We start from the raw sequence: 12,485 nt of genomic DNA on the forward strand, positions 1-12,485 counted from the left end.
CAAAAGATTACTAAGTCCTGTGCATTTGAATAGCATCTGGGCTTATTTGCACAATTTACGAATACTCATTTATTTATAAGCCAATTTGGTACTGTGGACGATATACAAACAGACCTTTGTAGACAGTCCCATTTGTTGAAGCTGTCATTTCTCCCCATCCAGTTATCTTGATATCCTTGTTTAAAATTGATCGACCATAAATGAAAGGTTTAAGTCTGGACCTCTATTCTGTTCCACTTGGCTGTAGGTCCATCTTTATGTCAGCATCACACTGTCTTTATTGCCATAGCTTTGCAGTAAAATTGGATGTCTGGTTGTGTAAGTTCTTCAATTTTGTTCTTTTTCAAAATTGTTTTGGCTGGTATATTGTCTAGATGCTCTGAATTTCCATACACATGTTAGGGTCAGCTTGTCATTTCCACTAAAAAAAGGCGCTGCCAGGGTTCAGTAAGGATCCTGGTTAGTCTGTAGATCAGTTTAGGGGAAAACTGCCCCTTAACACAGCCAGACCCCCGCCTCCCCGGCGCCCCCTTCCCCGCCCCTCCCCGTCCTCTCCCCATCCCGGTCCTCCCGCCCCGCCCCGCCCTTGCCCGCTGTCCGGCTGCGCCCCCGTGTGGCCGCGGGGGGACGAGCGGAGCCGCAGCGCTGGGCTGGCGGGGGGCGGACGGCAAGGGGGAGGGGGCGGGGCCGGGGTGGAGGGGGCGGGGGCGGGGCCGGGGCATGGTATGGTGGCTCATGCCTGTAATCTTAGCACTCTAGGAGGCCGAGGCAGCAGGATCGCTTGAGGTCAGGAGTTCGAGACCAACCTGAGCAAGAGTGAGACCCAGTCTCGACAAAAACTAGAAAGAAAAATTAGCCAGGTGTGGTGGCGTGTGCCTGTAGTCCCAGCTACTCAGGAGGCTGAGGCAGGAGGATCCCTGGAACCCAGGAGTTGGAGGTTGCAGAGAGCTATTATGACACCACTGCACTCTAGCCCAGGTGACAGAGCAAGACCCTGTCTCAAAGAAAGAAACAAACAAAAAAAATCCAAACTGTACTATATAATCTGTGGCTTTAAATTGTTTTATTTTAAATCTTAAAGGCTACATTAAATATGTAAAGAGAGTGTTATGAATATAATATTGACCAAATTAACTAATAGAAATTGAAACCAAGAGGAAATTTAAAATACAAACCGGGTCATTTTTTGTTGCTTTACACTTTTTATTATCTCAGGGAATTTAAAAATTTTTCATTTATTCTAGGGACTTGGGTACATCAGTTGAACAAAACAGACAAAAATCTCAGCTTCTACCAGCGAAGACCAGAAAGACACTAAAAGATAAACATATAAAATAAATACAGTCATACCTCAGTATCTTTAGGGGATTGGTTCCAGGATCCCCATCAACACCAAAATCTGCGGATGCTCAAGTCCCTTATATAAAATGGCATAATATTTGCGTATAACTTATATATATTCTCCTGTATACTTTAAATGATCTCTAGATTACTTACAATACCAAATGCAATGTAAATGTTATATAAATAGTTGTTATACTGTATTTTTTGTGTTATTTAATTTTTTTTTCCTGACTATTTTTGATCTGCGGTTAGTTGAATCTGTGAATGCCTAACCATAGATCCGGAAAGCTGACCATAGAGATTGCTACCAGGTGTGAAGTGTCATGGGAAGAAAAGAAAAAGAATGCGGTAGGAAGGATTGAGAATTGGTGTCTGGCGGTTGCAATTTTAAATACCTGGCTCAGGCGAAGTATCAACGCTAAGTGACATTTCCTTGTGAGAGGATATTCCGGCTGTTTTGACAGTAAACAGAGTAGATGATGGGCAGGGAGGCCCTGTGGTTTAGTAGGCCACTGAGTTATAATTGAGATGCTGGAAGTAACGCAGGTGAGAACTAGTCTGATTTATTTTGGAAGTGGAACCAACGAGCTTTCTTGGCAGATTGGAAGTGAAAATGAGAGTGTGAGAGGGACCAAGGATGACGCCAAAGTCTGTGGCCTGAGCAGCTGGAAGGATGCCCTGACACCAGCACCTGGCTCTCTCTGTCCCTCTGACCACAGGCAGAGTTTGGCGGGTCCTTTGGTGGAGTACTGGCCGCTAGACTGGGACACTGTCACGTGTCCCGACTTCTGGGACGTAAGCGATCCGGGGGAGGAGTCACAGAGGTCTGGGGCACGAACAGTTTTCCCATTGCAAACGCCAGCTGGAAGTGCCGGGCCTGAAGCCAGTGAATGGCAAATGATTCTGACTGTTACATTGAAAAAAACAATGGTCTGAGGGTTTCAGGACCTCGAGGTCGCAACTGCTAGGGACAGACACCTCGCCCCCCGCCAGCGCGGCACCCCGCTTCCTCCTCAGGGCGCGGCCGCGGCCCACACCGCGCGCAGACGCCGCCCCTCCGCGGCCGGGCGGGCGCGAGCCGCAGCCGCCTGCGGGCCGGGCAGGGAAGAGGCTCCCGCGCGCTCCCGCCCAGGCTCGGTCGCCATCTTCCGCGAGCGCTTTCCCGCGCAGGCTCCACCCCCTGCTGTGGGCGGTCGGTTCCCCACAGCAGCGGCCGCCCAGCCTGCGCGGCTCCAAGGTGGGGGTGGCGCCGCCTGCCGGCCGGCCCATCCCGAGGCGGGGCCTGGCTGGGGCGGGCCCAGGGGCGGGGCCTGGCTGGGGCGGGCCCAGGGGCGGGGCCGGCATGGCAGCCGCGGCGGTTGCGCGATGAAGCCCCGGCCCCCGCCGCTCTCAGAGCGCGGGACGCCGCTGGCTGCGCGAGTCTGGGCAGCGCGGAGGGAGCCGGGAGCGCAGCTGCGGGCGTCTGGGCGGCAGGAGCTGCGGAGCCGTCCAGAGAGCGGCGCTACGGGAGCGGGCGGCTGAGACAAAGGCGACGGTGAGTGCAGCGCCGGCCCCGCGCCTCGCCCTCTCGGGCCCTTAGGCGGCGGCCTGAGGCCCCGAACCCCGGTCCCCGAGGGCTCCGCTGTGAGCGCCACCCGGCCCTGTCAGCCGCGCGCTGCGGGCTCCGGGCTGCGCCTGCGGCTCCGTTTCCAGGTTCGGGCGAGGTCTCTTCCCCGAGGACCCGCCCTTTGGGTTTCCTCCATTCCCTCTGAGGAAGGGACCCGAGCTCAGCTCGGAATTCAGGCAGGCGGGCCACCGAGGCGCCCACCGCCGCCGCGGTAAAGCGGAAACGCAGACCCCTCCCCCCACTTGGCGGGTCTGGCGGTCGCGAGGGTGGCGCGAGGGGCGGGCGGGGACGGCTCGGGGTCTCCAGGTGAGGGTTGGCGGGGCGGGGACCCGGCTCCGGAGCCCCGACTGTCGCCTGAGGCGCCGCAGCGGAGCTCGCTGGGCTCGGAGCAGAAGTCCCGGCCGCCTCCTCGGAGGACGAGCGCGGGCGACTCTCACAGGTGGTTTCACCGGCTGTGGCTGCTAGTTGTGATTTGGGTCCCGGGTGTGGTTGGTAGCGGCTCGCTGATGCCGCTTTAACGGCTGAAAAAGCGCCCCAATCCACTGACTTAATGTGCGCAAGAAACAGTGTTGAGATTCCTTATTACCTTGCAATTATTTTAAATGATAAGGCTTCGTAGAGGCATTCGGTGGTGGTGTGCAGTTTGCAAATTTAAACATTAAAGGGCTTGGAATACAGTAGATGCTCATTAAAATATTTGTTGAATGAATCTGGAAACATCAGACAAAGCTGGTCTCACATCTAGTAAAATTTAGTCACATACCCTTTTGACTAAGATTAAGGGAAAAACGTTGGCAAAAAACATGTAGTTTTGTTTATATGCTTGGTTTTGATTTTTACCCAATCTGTGCCTACTTTGGAACCATCAGTTGTTACTCTCAGTACTACTAACATCGACAATAAGTTTGAAATGTGAATTTTTTATTTTGAGGAAAGTTGGTATACATAATCTATTTCTTAAAAGCAGGCTTTATTTCTCATTTTCTTTAAAAATAATGGAGAACATAAAGAGGCGCTGGGATTGTATTTTGAGACCCAGCTTTATTTTTCATTGTGAATAAAGTTGTTTATGTGCTTTTGAGGGACTGCTATGGTCTTGAGTTTCTTTTCCAAAAAGGGAGAACTGTAAATTGAAGCAGGAAAAAAACCTAATGTTGCACTAATACAATTAAACATTACCATTTACTCAACAGATATTCATTAAACATCTATCATGTGCTGAGATCTGTGTTGAGTGGTGTTTCTGGGGACGAACAAAACTCACAATAATCCTTTTTTAAAATGAGCATAAAGTTCTTTCTTATAATCGATGTTGCAAGTGGAGACTGTCTTCAACCCCTAGTGCCTGCTTTAGGTTGGGAAAGGTGGCAGGTGAACTACAGGAACTGTAAATTCATAACAGTCTATTTAAAAGTTAATAACTAACTTAAGAGGGCTAAGATTATTGGGTTCCACTTTCATATTGTCAGTTTAGTAAAATCTATCTACATTTTAAAAAGAAAGGAGGAAGAGATTTAACAGACTGGTGTTTTTATTATCTCTCTCTTACAAGAAGATTTTAGTACAGTGTATTTATTGAAAGGTCATGGACTTCTGGTTCTCTGTTCTGTAAATCTTTGCAACAACAATATTTTCTATTTTTAAAAATCACTGATGGTAAACATTGGATTCCTTTTCCATAAGAAACGTTTTTAAGTAAAGCACCATTTCAGGAATTTATTTTGTCCTTTTCTTTACTATTTACAAACAAATACGGTATTAACTTGATAGTGCTGAAATTGGAAGGTTTTTTAGTAATAATTTGTGGTTCCATATATGAACTTTACCTGTAGTTTTACAACTGATAAAAGTGCTTATTAAAAAAAGATGAAATTTTTAGTATTGCATTTATTGTAAGGTTGCATTGCCTATTTTTATCTTATTTATGTATGTTTAAAAACAATATTTGGCCTCTTCAGAAGTCTGAGTTAATGCACTCCAAAGCCAATCTTGATCTTTACAAAATAATGTAGATTACTACTTTTTTTGCAGTTAGCTTTTGAATTTTGGTGGACCCTTTTGACTTGTCAATGCTTATATTAGTTTATACATTTTTGAAAATAATGTATACATTCAAATAGAAGTTTTAGATTTTAGACTTACTGGCTATTAGCTTTTTATGATTGTTGTTCCTAGAAATAATAAGGGAAGGAATCCCTCAAATTTTAGTGGTAGAGAGTTGTGATAGTTTTTCTTTAAATGTGTATTTCTTGGAGGAAGAAATGTGTATTTCTTGACAATTTACCACTATCAGTCTGGTGTTGACAAGAAATCTAATAGCGATGATAAAGAACAATGTAAGCAGGCTGTGATATGCTAAATAAAAAGTGCCTGGCATCTTTTTTTGGATAAGCACATCATCAGATTTCTTGACAATCAACAGCATGGAGACATGTTAAAATAATTTTTTCTAAGAAATCAGGATTCATAATGCATATTTTTTGTACTTTAGAAAACACTGTAAATGTTTTTAAAGTATTATTCCTGTGTTGGAGTAGTTCATAATGTTTTGAGGCTGAGTAAATTCCAGGATTATCCTATTTTGTAATTGTTGGAATATTTGAAATGTTGGTGTTTTCTTCATCGAGGTAGATGTGTCTGCTGGTGGGGGGTGGTTCATTTTTTTGTAAGACCCTTCAGAGTGATCTAGAAGGAATTTCTTTTCTCTCAGATGTAATTAATCAAGTGATTAAGAATGATGCTAACAAGGCATTTGCAGCTGTGCCCATGTTTGCCTGTGTAGATTGTGAGAGTTTATCAATTAGCATTTGTAGAAAACACTTTTAAATTTTAAAATTTTTATTTAAATGCTATATAACAGATTTCTCACGTTTATTGTCTAGTATAGGTTGCTATTATGTTTTTAATTCCCAGTTGTCTTTTTAAAAAACATGAAAATGTTTAGGTTTCTCATCTGTTTTAGGAAGAATCTGGGATTTTTTTTAAGGTTTTATAAGATTTTTCACTCACAATGAAACATGCTTATTGGTTTTGATTTATTGTAGTGTTTTTTTTTTTTTTTTTATTTCAGAGACAGAGTCTCACTCTGTCACCCATGCTGGAGTGCAGTGGCATGACTGTCACTCACTGCAACCTCAGACACCTGGGCTCAAGCAATGCTCCTACCTCAGCCTCCCGAGTAGCTGGGATTATAAGCTTGCACTGCCATGCCCGGCTAATTTTCAAATTTTTTGTAGACACAAGGTGTTGCTATGTTGCCGAGGCTGGTCTGGAACTCCTAGCCTCTGCGTCCCAAACTGCTGGGATTATAGGTACTAGCCACCCCACCTGGCCTGTTTTAGTGTTTTCTTATCTCAGTTTTTATGAAACAAATATTTTAACATTTTATTGAATGTTAAATGTTAGTAATGTGTCAGAATGGGGCATTGTAGGTTCCCTGTGTATTCTTGAGAGGAACTGAGTAAAACATGTGCTTATCCTTAATGCTTGCTTGCTAGTTAGGTGATAGCATTTTTTCTGATTTTTTTAATACTTCCTGGAAAAACTTGGAATTTAGCATATTAAATATTGACTTGCTGCCTCAGTTCAAAGCTTAAGTATGCTTGAATCTTTCTGTAATACTACCAAATTATGAATGGACTAGAATTTCGTTGAGACTGCTCTGTGACTGCATCCAGATGGGGTTTCTGAATTGAAATGCCAGACATACTTGGTAATAAATTGTCTTTATTGTCTTTATCTTGACACTATAAAATACCTGTAAATGTATTTCAGTCAAAATTATGGTAACACATACTCACTCCTTTTCCTAGAATGCGTTAGATAAGTCCGGATTAAATAGAGGTGACTTTGAAAATGACTAAATGGTGAGCCCTGATACTTCTGTTTTGTTGCTTGCCTGCTTAGAAACTCATGCTAAGATTTCTTATGACATCTTCCATGATCAAATTTTGTACTTGTACTCAAACCTAAAACGACTTTTGTTTTATTTGACTTAATAATTTGCTTTCACTTTTTGCTTAGTAAAGCAAAAATGAATTTTTACTACATCTAGCATTGTGTATATTTTATACCTTACATGTAGTGGAAATTTATGAGTATCTGTGGAACTAGTATGTTCAGTGGATGGGACTTGGTAAAGTTAAGCAGAAAACAGTTCTCACTGTGCCTTCAGACCCTCCATAGATTCAGTCTCTACCTCTGCATGAGCTCTTAGTAAGATCAGATAGCTTTTCCAGTAACTTTCAGGTAATAAAAACTCTTGTGGTTACTTGTCATTCATAATCTTATTTTAGTCATTAGAAGGTGCAGTTCAGTATAATCAGTGTTGAGACTCTCACACAATTCTGAACTCTTCTTTGGTTCCCACTGTTTCAGACCTAGAAGCCTGCTTTGGAGGAAGATTCCTACTTGATTTCTCATTTTACTTTGCCAGATTCACTTCAGTATGATGTCCTCACCTGCTCAGGGTCCAGCTCCGTGTGGAAAAGGGATCGAGGGGAAGGTATGGTTTATTTTAGGTCATCTGATGGTGATCTGGCATTTTTGCCTTCTGAGTTGGACAGGTTGTTCAAAGCTGATGCCCTAGGACTGCTGGAAATAGTTTTCTTGAGAATTCTATGTCTGGGACCCCCAGCTACAATTCCTGTGATATAATTCTCTATCTTTAATTTTGTTTCCCAGCTTTTCTCATCTGCGGGCCCACTTTGCCCAGGGTGACGTTTTGCTTTAGTGTTTAAGGTAGTTCTATAACATTTTAACCAGAACTGCCCATACTTTACTAAGGATATTTCATTTGGCATAATTCCATTGGGGCCTCCGCATCCTCTATTTCCAACTTCTGTCAGATACAGTAGACCCTCTGTGTCTGTGGGTTCCACATGTGAGGATTCAACCAACTGTGGATCAAAAACACTGAACCCTGTCTCTAAAAAAAAGACAAATTTAAAAACTACAGGATAACAGCTACTTAGATGGCATTTACATATAAGTAATCTAGAGATGCTTTAAAGTCTATGGATATGTATAGGTTATATGCAAACACCTACCCATTTTATATCTGGTACTTGAGCATCTGGGGATTTTGGTATGGTGGGGTTCCGTGAACCAAACCCCCGTGGGACAACTGTAACCCTCCCCTTGACAGTACTTCTGTCTGTTTGGGACCTGCAGTCCATTGCTTCTGCCACCTCTGTACTGTCCCCCTTCCTGCACATCCTTACTTGAATATTTTCCCTGCCTTGAATCCATGGTCCGCTATTATAATTTCTCCCTTTCATACGCCCTCAGTTGCATGTAGGGCGCTCCTCCATTGCACTCCCCTGGCCAGCCCTCCACCCCACACCGTTTACATGCAGTTCTCCATCTGGTTCAGCCTGCACCTGGGCAGTAGACCGTGCTCTGAGGAAAACACAGCCATGCTGACCCGGGTCTCCCGTTCAGTGCCTGACCGCTGACCTCAGGCAGGCCCTTTGTGTTGCTGACAGTGGTGTAATCCCAGTACATTTCCCTGGTTGAATCACTTTAGCATTCCCCTAAAGGACTATTTTCACCTCTCTCCTCAAACCTCTAACCTTTTCTAAATTTTCATCTGATAACGTGTTTCCCGTGTGTGAAAAATGAAAGCGATCAGAAAGCGTTTCCGTGTCCCTCAGGTCTCTGCCCTTGCTCTTTGCATTTTCTGCTGTTCTTCCCCCCGGTCTCCACGGCTGCCCTGGGTTCTCTCCCTTCCTCCTCTCAAGGACACTGCGTTGCTTCCATGTCCATCCCCTTGTGCATGCCAGTGACATGCGTCAGTGTCCTATTTTTACCGGATCATTCCTGTCAGCATATAGATATATATGCAGCATGTAGATACTGATATCTCCCATCTTTAAAAAACATTGTTCAACGCCACATCTTTCTTTAGTTACTACTCTCCAGAAAAGTTGATATTTGTGGTCTTCAGTACTCCCTCTCTCTCTTGGATCCACTACAGTGAGGTTTTTTTTTTTTTTTTTTTTTTCTCTTCCATTCTACTATAGCAGCTCTTTTTTGATGTTACTAGTGACCTCTTTGGTGAATTCTAATGTCAGTGAATATAGCAGCAGTCACAGCATTTGATGTGGTTGATAATGTTCTCTTCTTTGAAACCTTCTTCCCTTTGCTTCTGGGATATTACTGCTTATTTTCAGTTTCTTTTGCTGGTTCCTTTTCATCACTCCAACTTCTAAAAAATGAGGCAGTGTTCCAGGGATACACGTTTAGACCTCTTCTGTATTTATATTTAGTCCCTTGTGATCTCATCTCATTTAGCTAGAATTATATATTTCTAACTAAAAATTTTGTCTTTAGTCTGAATTTCTTTCCTAATCTCCAGACTTGTATGTTCATGTGCGTACTCAACATTTTCAGCTAGATGTCTAATTTAACTAGACATCTAGATCCCAAATTTAACATCACAACTGAACAACTCGTCACCTCCTTCTTCTCTCACACCCCCTCCAATAATTGTTTCCATTCCATTCTTCCTCATCTTTTAAATGTCCACTCCCTCTTTCAGTTTCTCTGGCCCCAGACCTCATAGACATCTTGATACTCCCTTCTGATACTCCCACATCTAATTCAAATAATTATCACGAAAGTACATTCTTTATATACTTTAAATGCTGCCTTAACTATAAATGGAACCACAATTTGCTGCCACCCCTGTAAGCAACTATAACCTCTTGCTTGTGTTATTTTCATAGTCACTAGTCTCCCCACTGCTTCTGCACTTTTCTATTCTCAACCCAGCAACCAGGGTGATCCTTTTAACATGAAAGTCTGGTTATTTCACTCCTGTGTTCAAACCATTCAGTGGCTTTCTATATCCTTGAGAGTAAAAGCCAGAATATTTACTGTGTGAATAAGAGCCTCCATTGATCTGTACCTCCTACCTCTCTGGTTTTGTGTCCTACACAATCAGGTTTCTCCTTGGCTTCCTCTACTCTGGCCCCCAGGCATCCTCCAGGTTTCTTGAACCTGCCAAGCACAGTCTTGCTTTCATGCCCTCAGGGATAGAGCATTGTTTTATTCACTGCAGAGTCCCCAGGACCCTGGCTGGCTCATGATGGGCACTCACAGTTCCTGAATGAATGGTTGCTTGTCTTGTTACTCCTGATTCTGGTTACAGCCTATGTGCATGTTTCTATAATGAAAGTATTTGAACTTCACCTAAAACCGTATAGTCCTGTAAGAATTAAGTAGAAACAAATTTAGATACAAGAATATAAAGTAAGTTTCAAGTCAGTTTTCGTGTATGGGAAGTGAAAATACACAGTGAAATGGTAAGGAACAGAGGAGGTAGGAAAGGAATGAAGAGAGCTAAGGCAAATGAAATAAAGAAGAGGAAAACCTGGTTTGGAAATAGAGTGACAACATGTAAAAAATTTATTCTGGGCTTGTCCCATATTTCTTTTCAGTTACATTTCTTGAGTTCTGAGTGTTGGTGATTTTCATGGACTAGACACTTCAAGTTGGACTATATTATACCCTTTTTATCAAGGATGTAGGCTCAGGTGAGATCAGGAGCCAAAACTTCATTGTTCTTCTGTGTTTTGCTCAACTCTTTTTGTTAAAGAAAAGGAGAAATTACTGAGAAAGCCTAATGGTATTCTTAGCAGTTTTTATTTTATTTTTTTTTTTGTAGAAACCTCTAATGGAAGTCTCATAGTTTTAGAGAGGGATTTTCAGTGTACAAAAATGTATTGGTATGCCTGTCCTCTTGGTACTGTGCTGCCTATTTAGTCCCCCCTTAAAAAAGGAGAGGAATATAAGTACATTTATTGTTTTGCACGGTAAACTAGCAGCTAGCTACAATAATCACAAGTTTATTGAGTAGTATTAAATATATATGCTTATTTGGGCTCTTAAAGGAAAAAAAAAGAAAAAGAAAAATGCTTGTACAGACTTAAATGGATAGTCTAAAAATGCAGTTTAACTGATATTTAGTTGGGAAATGAGAGTGCAAGGGGAATTAATGATATGCAGATTTTTAGTATTTCATTCTGCTGAGACAAGATTTTTTTTCTTTTAACCTTTTTCCCTGAGCTGTAGGTCTCATTTCCTCTTGGTTGATTAAAAAAAAAAATCTTTTAGATAAATTGTTGAAATGACTAGCTTGGTAGTTCCTGAATGAATAAATAATTTTATGTGCAAGTATAAATTCTCCTCAAACCAGTCTACACAGCTTCCTTTTTTGTGTGTAATATGCAAAAATTTGTCTTTATTGACTTGTGGGACTTTTATGTGGCCATAATGTGGACCTGGTTTTCATGGCTATAGGGAGTGTGGGTGTGTATGTGTGTGTATATTTCTTTGCAGTTTTTGTAATATGAACATGCAATTTAGACTGATATGCTGATATTTTACTTTAACTCCTAAGCACTAATTTGAACAAAAATCAGATTTGGTATTATATTTTTCTTTCATGTTAAAATAAACATGACCTTTATAATTCTTAAAAAGTCTATTTACATACCAAATAAAATGATTTTGGATGATACACTAGAAGTGTTTGCCTATGGTTTTGAAATGGTCCTAGCCTGAACAACATAGTGAATCTATTTTATAGACTAATTAGGTCATCTTCATTAGAATTCCACATTGACGTACTTGAATTCATATGTTAGCATTTCACGTATGAAGTAACCATCTTGGGTTAATAAGATCCTTATTTCTGAGCTGGTGTGTAGTCCTACCACTAAGTTTATTTCAGCTATAGTCACAGTTTTTTTGGTGTTTTTTTTTTTTTTTTAAAGAGACATGGTTTTGCTCTGTTGCCCAGGCTGGAGTGTAGTGGTGTGATCATAACTCCTGGGATTGTTGTAGCTAGCTGCTAGTTTACCATGCAAAACAATAAATGTACTTATATTCCTCTCCTTTTTTAAGGGGGGTTAAATAGGTGGCACAGTACCAAGAAGACAGGCATACCAATACATTTTTGTGCACTGAAAATCCCTCCCTAAATCTAGGAGACTTCTGTTGGAGGTTTTTACATTGGCAATCTCCTGCCATTGCTTCTTGAGTAGCTGGGACTACAGGCGTGTACCACCGTGCCCAGCTGAGCAGAATTTTTTTTTAGAGATGGGATCTTGCTGTGTTGCCCAGGCTGGTCTTGAATTCCTGGGCTCAGGAGATCTTCCTGCCTCTGACGACCTCTCAGACAATCTCACCTTTGCTCATTAGGCTCTATGCAAGTTAGTCTGTTCACTTTTTCAAACATGCCATGCTTGGTCTTGCCTTAGGACTTTTATGCTAGTCATTTCCTTTGTCTGAATGGTCTTTCCCAGATCTTGAGCCTGGCCTCTTAACTTTAAGGTCTCAGCTTAAATATCACCTAACTCACCACTCAGTTTAAAATAGCTTCCCCATTACTGTTTTAATTTCTTCATGGCATTTCTCAGTCCTTGAAATTATGTATTTTTATATATATTTCTTAGGAGAGCAGGGACTTCTTTTGTCTTGTTCCCTGCTGTCCACAATGCCCAGAACGCTACCTGGCACCAAACAGGTT

At 42.3% G+C, this 12,485-nt stretch overlaps 1 long non-coding RNA gene across 2 annotated transcripts in view; it reads left to right on the top strand.

The window, feature by feature from the left end:
* Positions 1-2,786: 2,786 nt before the first annotated feature.
* The window catches only part of LOC138401138 (uncharacterized), a 53,005-nt gene continuing 43,306 nt past the window's right edge, over positions 2,787-12,485 (top strand). For both annotated transcript variants that reach the window (XR_011236423.1, XR_011236422.1), the window contains exon 1: positions 2,787-2,878. This is a non-coding gene — a long non-coding RNA (uncharacterized lncRNA). The remainder of the gene's footprint in view (positions 2,879-12,485) is intronic.

This window comes from Eulemur rufifrons, chromosome 20, assembly GCF_041146395.1.
Source record: "Eulemur rufifrons isolate Redbay chromosome 20, OSU_ERuf_1, whole genome shotgun sequence".
In the NCBI taxonomy this organism is placed as follows: domain Eukaryota; kingdom Metazoa; phylum Chordata; class Mammalia; order Primates; family Lemuridae; genus Eulemur; species Eulemur rufifrons.